Source organism: Pinus tabuliformis, chromosome 4_1 (genome assembly GCF_031772625.1).
Source record: "Pinus tabuliformis cultivar Carrire ecotype Pingquan chromosome 4_1, CPIR1, whole genome shotgun sequence".
NCBI classification, from domain to species: domain Eukaryota; kingdom Viridiplantae; phylum Streptophyta; class Pinopsida; order Pinales; family Pinaceae; genus Pinus; species Pinus tabuliformis.
Window position 1 is genome coordinate 488,728,148 of NC_142303.1, and position 6,843 is coordinate 488,734,990.

Here is a 6,843-nt window from a genome sequence, read left to right on the forward strand (position 1 = left end):
AAGAGGGGAAAAGACAAGGGGGTCTTCCAGATCTAAATCGAAGGGAAAGAAGTGTAAGGCAAAATGTTTGCACGACAATAAAATTGGACACTTGAAGAAAGGGTGTTGGAAACGAAAAGAATATGATAACCCAAAGAAGGAAGCGAATGAGGTTGATTCAGGTATGATAGACGAAGTTTTATCTGCTAAAGAATTATGTATGATATATGAAATTTCACCTGAATGTAATGTCTCTCAGGGTTTAGAAATCTGGCTGTTAAACTCTAGTGCTTCTCATCACATGTGTCCACACAGAAATTGGTTTACTTCGTATGAAAATGTAAATGGTAGTTGTGTGTTTATGAGTAATAATGTATCATGTTAGACTGTTGGGATGGGAAATATCAGGATTAAGATGTATGATAACACAGTTAGAACATTAACTAGTGTTATACATGTACCCGATTTGAAGAAAATTTTGATTTCTTTGGGAGTGTTGTATTCGGATGGTTATAAGTTTAGAGGTCAGAATGGTATGCTGAAAGTCCTTAAAGGTGCCCTAGTTCTAATGAAAGCAGAAAAGGTCAGAAATCTTTACATATTAAAAGGAAGTACTCATGTCAGTGACGCAGTGGTTGCGTCAGAAAAGGAAGAACCAAGTACTCGTCTATGGCATCAGCGATTGGGTCACATGAGCGAGAAAGGTCTTCAGATACCGATGAAACGTAAATCTCTTCCCGATATGAAATCTTTGAAGTTAGATTTCTGTGAACATTGTGTGTATGGAAAATAGTGTAAACATAGATTTAAAACTGGAAATCATAAGAGTAAAGATATTTTATACTATATTCATTATGATCTGTGGGAACCATCTCCTATTGTATCATATGGAGGATCTCTATATTTTTTAACATTTATTGATGATTTCTCCTGTAATGTTTGGGACCTTTTGCTAAAAAAGAAGGATGATGTATTCAATATCTTTAAACAATTTAAAGCAATGGTCGAGAAAAGAATAGGCAAATCAATTAAATGTTTAAGAATTGACAATGGTGGTGAATTCACTTCAATAGAATTTGAACAATACTGTAAGGATGAAGGAATCATTAGACACAAAACTGTTGTTTATACTCCTAAGCAAAATGCTGTTGCTGAACGTATGAATCAGACTCTTTTGGAAATAGCCAAAAGCATGATCAACAATGCTAACTTGCAAAAGAAGTTGTGGGCAGAAGCAGTATCTACTGCTTGTTATTTAGTTAACAGATCACCTTCAATAGCAATTAATTGTAAAATTCTTGAAGAAGTTTGGACAAGTGAGTCTTGTGATTATTCACATTTAAGGATATTTGGTTGTGATGCTTATTCTCTTATTCCTTAACATCCGCGTTCAAAATTAGATCCAAAATCGAAATGTTATGTCTTTGTTGGGTATGACTATGCAGTGAAAGGATACAGGTTGTGGGATCCTACATTGCGGAAGATGGTCATTAGTAGAGATGTAACATTTGATGAATCTTCTCTTTTAAAATCAAATTATGAAAGAATTGAACATGAATATATATCGCCAAATCAACGAGTTTAGTTGGAGGCTAGACCTTTTGGTGACAGACGAAAGGAAGGAGAGACTTCTCGACAAAAAGGTGTTGAAGATATAGAGGACGCTGTTGAAGTTTTTGAACCAGTCCAAGTTTCTAAACTAGTTCAGCAACTAGTCACTCTAAGAAGGTCTACAAGGGAAATAAAAACTCCCAAAAGGTATGAATATTCTACTTCATCTTTTGCTTTGATTACTAAAGATGGGGAACCTCCTTGTTATCAAGAAGCAGTAGATCATACAGATAGCAAAAAATGGAAAATGGATATGAAAGAAGAAATGGATTCCTTAGCAAAGAACAATACCTGGGATCTTGTAGAACTTCCTGAAGGGAAAAGTGTTGTTGGATGCAAGTGGGTCTTCAAACTGAAACAGAAATTTGATGGAAGTATCAAAAGGTATAAGGCAAGACTGGTAGCAAAAGGATATTCTCGGGTTGAAGGTATGGACTTTCATGATATTTTTTCTCCAGTTGTAAAACTTGTTTCTATTCGTACTGTGTTGGCACTACCTACATTACTTAATCTTGAGTTAGAATAGTTAGATGTTAAAACAACTTTCCTACATGGTGATTTGAATGAAGAGATATATATGGAACACCCAGAAGGTTTAGTACAAGGTCACAACGGAAGGTTAGTTTGCAAGCTCAGGAAATCATTGTATGATCTGAGGCAGTCTCCTAGACAATGGTACAAGAAGTTTGATTCCTTCATGGTGAGCCAGAACTTTATAAGAGGTTAGTATGATCATTGTGTATACTTCAAAAGTTTCAATGGCATATTCATTATCTTAGCTTTGTATGTTGACGATATGCTTATTGCAAGCAAAAGCATGGAAGAGATCAACAAGTTAATGGCTCAGCTCTCTAGGACATTTGATATGAAGGATCTTGGAGCATAAAAACATATCTTGGGCATGGAGATACATAGAGATAGGAAAAATGGTAAGCTTTGGTTATCACAGCAGAAGTATGGGGAGAAAGTACTTGAAAAGTTTTGTATGAACAATGTGAAACCTGTTAATGTTCCATTAGCTTCCCATTTTAAGCTTTCTTTGGTTTTGAGTCCTAGAACTCATGAAGAAAAGCAGTATATGTCTCATGTACCATATGCAAATGTTGTAGGCAACTTAATGTATGCAATGGTATCTACAAGACCTGACATTTCACATGCAGTTGGAGTTGTTAGTAGGATCATGGAAAATCTAGGTGAAGAACATTGGCAAGCAGTGAAATGGGTGCTTCGATATCTAAGAGGCACAAGTGACCATTGCATCATCTTTAGTGGTAGTGAAGGATCAGTCTAGATATGTAGATGTTGATTATGTAGGTGACTTGGACAAAAGAAGATCTACTATAGGTTATGTCTTTACTTTTGCAAGTGGAGCAATTAGTTGGATGTCAAAACTTCAAGAAATAGTTGCATTTTCCACTACCGAAGCAAAATATATAGCTTCTTCAAATGGTAGTAAACAAGCAATCTGGTTAAAGGGTCCGCTTGATGAGATTGGAAGGACGGAGAAGAAAGTGAATGCACTTTGTGATAGTGAAAATGCTATTCACTAGTGAATGTAATTTGTGATAGTCAAAGTGCTATTCACTTGGCTACAAATCCTGTTTATTATAGCTGAACCAAGGACATTGATGTAAGGTATCATTTTCTGAGACATGTGATCGATGGTAGAAAAGTAGCTCTTCAAAAGGTCCATACGTCAGAGAATTGTGCAGACATATTCACAAAGCTAGTTAATGTAAAGAAGTTGCGATGGTGTTTAGCTTCTCTTGGCTTGCAGAAAAGATGATGAATGGGCATGGGCAAGGGATTAGGAAAATTGTTGTGAAGGTGGAGTTTGTTGGAAGTTTGACAACTAATTATGTAAATGTGGGTAAAATGTAACAAGTTAGTTTTATACTGAATCATCGATTATGTAACTGAGGAGGCACATATAAAACCAAATGAATGCCTGAACTATTGTGGAGAATTATTATTGATTGAATAGAGATTCCAATTCCTTGGCCGGTGGATGTTTCCTTGACACTGTGTCAAGGTTTTACCACGTAAATTTTGTGTTATTACTTGTGTGTTTGCATTCAGTTTTCGAGTCAATTATATCCTTTTCTTGGTTAATGTATAACTACTCTTTCTTGATCACTAACTCATTCATCTAAAAACAACACTTCTCATTGTAGATTTTGTTGGTCTAGAGGAAGGGGAGACAACATTATGGTAGAAATGGTCGCTTTATGGGGTGCTTTGCAAGTTTCTTCATGGCTTGGCATAGAGAGGATTTCAATCCATGGGGATTCTCTTTCACTCATCCAATGGATTTTGGGCAACTTCAACCTAAGGGTCCCCTCCCTCTGCAAATGGATGCTTCATATGAGGGATTCAAACATTGATTTTATCAAGGGAACAAACTCTTGAAGATGATGCACTCTCCAAAAGGGCAAGTCTCTTTCCCATGGGTTTATGTGTTTCTAAAACATTGTTGATGGTTTGTTCTGTGGACAATGCTATTTTGGGATTTCTTAGTGGGTTATCATGTAGTTTTTTGCCTTCCTCTGGAGTTCCCTCCTTGGTTTGTTTGGTTTATTTTTGTTATGCTCTTATTCTGTCTGCCTTTTTTGTGTTGATGTCCTATAGAATTGGTCGTTTCTCTACTCCTTTCTCTTGCGAGGTTCTCTGTTCTGTTTTTTGAAGAGGATTTTGGTCTTCCAAACAGACTTGACGATGCTAAATAATCCAAACATATATAAAACTCTTCCACTTTTATAATGAAAAAATAATTATTTATCTTCTGAAAAAATAAAAATGATATGTAATTCTTCATTTAATTGATATATCGTTTCTTATTTTTACATATAAAATCAATCCATTTGAAATTAAAGTTTTGTATATAAATATGAATTTAAAATTAAAATTAGTTTAAGGATATCATATCCTTCGAACTTTGTGCTTCCATGTATTATTAAACGTTCTGAAGTCTCCTACACGAGGCTTTCACTGAAAAAGATCGATGAGCAGAAGCTATTTTTATGGCGTTCATATACAATGTGATGGAAAGCCATTTTCATTTGAGTCGAAGGCATAGAAATCTAACTTTCCTTGCGGCTTTCAGAAGAAGTAAAATAAGGTAACCAAAATCAAAAGAGCGGTCTGGGCAAAACCAAAATTACACTCTGCAGCTATTTTTATGGCGTTCATATACAATGTGATGGGAAGCCATTTCCATTTGAGTTGAAGGCATAGAAATCTAACTTTCCTTGCGGCTTTGAGAAGAAGTAAGATAAGGTAACCAAAATCAAAAGAGCGGTCTGGGCAAAATCAAAATTGTTGGGTCTTTTTTCAGTGGTAAAATACCAAAAACCAAACAAGCAAACACCACAGAGCCAATGCTCTGTTTTCTTTGTTCCAGGATCTTTGCACAGGGAAGCTTTAAATCAAATATACTCATAACAGCCCATTACATAGCCATAAAAATATTTCTATTGATTAAAATATAAAGCCTGAAACAACATTCATCCTCTTTGCTGAGAGGGATTCACCAAAATTACTTTCACCCATCAAAACTCTGTTTTCACCTGAGAAATTACTGTACTGGGTTTACTGCAGTAAAACCCATTTTTACATTTGCTGGTGTAAAACTATTTTTACACATACTGCTGTAAAAATATTTTACACATACAGTAATCTTTACATTACATTCACAATCTCAAAAAATACCTGAGCGCTCTTTTCATTTGCATTTCAATGCAAATCCAACCTATAAAAAAAAACTTACTCAAAACACATGCGCTCCACTTCGTTTCTTTTCTTCATGCACTACTGTGCAAAACCACACATGGTTTTTGCTACTCCTCTGTTTTTACAATACAACACAAAAACATTACAATCTGTTCCTTGTAATTTCTTCGCACTGCTGTGCATTCAATACATCGTTTTTCGCTGCGCTCTGCTCTTTCACTGCTTCACACTTACATACCTCCCATGTGTAATTAACACAATACAGAGCACACTTTTTTTTTTTTCAACTGCTCCATCGTTCCTTTTTACAATGGTCAACGCTACCACTTAGAGCGCATTTCACATGGCTCATATATATGTCAAAAACTTAATACGAAAACATCCATGTTAAAACATACAACTAACACATATATAAAAAACTTCACTTGCCGTATGTAAAACTTAAGTATTCACCTACTCCTATGACAATGCATTAAAAAACGTATGGTCAACCAAAAATTTAACATTCACTCCACGCAACGCATTGAATTGCTGCAGGCCCGTGCACCTTCAAGAGATCGACGGCTGAGGATGCGCAAGGAGATCGGACGGCGGAGGTTGATATCGGACCAGGTAAGATGCGCCAACGATAACGCGCGATATTTGACGTTGGCTTATGTCATGCGGGTGACACGCGTCGCCTCCATAGTTTATCGGAGCCCAACAATACGGAAACCACCTTTATGCAAAAGCGGTGCGATATGCCTGAGCGGGTTTGTGGTTTTGTTCTGGCGGTTTTGGGTTGCTGCCGTATTGTCCACGTCCGCCTGCACGGTGTTGCGACCTGCAGTTGGAATTACCATTCCAACACTCCCCTTTAATTTCAACTGCTGGGCATTCAATCTTACCCAAACACTTCCTCACATAGAGGGATTCACCAACTGCTTCTGATGCAGTTCCACAAACAACAAAGTTGTCTTCCTCTTAATAGAGGGATTTACCTGAGACTGTGCTTAAGAGCACCTTCCTCGTGACAGAGGGATCCACCATAACAATGTGCTGAAGAGCACCTTCCTCATGACAGAGGGATTCACCTGTGACTATGCTGAAAAGCATCATCCTCTTGATAGAGGGATTTACCATGTGTATGCTAAAAAGCATCTTCCTCTTGACAGAGGGATTCACTAATGACAATGTGCTGAAAAGCACCTTCCTCTTTAACAGAGGGATTAACAAAGATTTCATTTGCAACTGCTGTGCTGCAATACATCCTCCATCAACAAATGACTGTTAATACAGTTCAGCAAACAAAAAATTACAAGCTCCCCTTTAATGTGTGCTTTATCTTCTTTTGGCAGACTCTTCTCAAAACAAATTTAGATCCACTGGGGAGTTCAAGGGGTTTTCAGGTTGCCTTTCCTTCCTTCTCCATACTTGTGTAACTCTCTTCTTTTGCATGGGTCTAGCTTGTGTAAGAGCGCATGTCAAGTTACAATCTCGTGCCATATGCCCAATGTTATGACACTTGAAACATTCTACATTTTT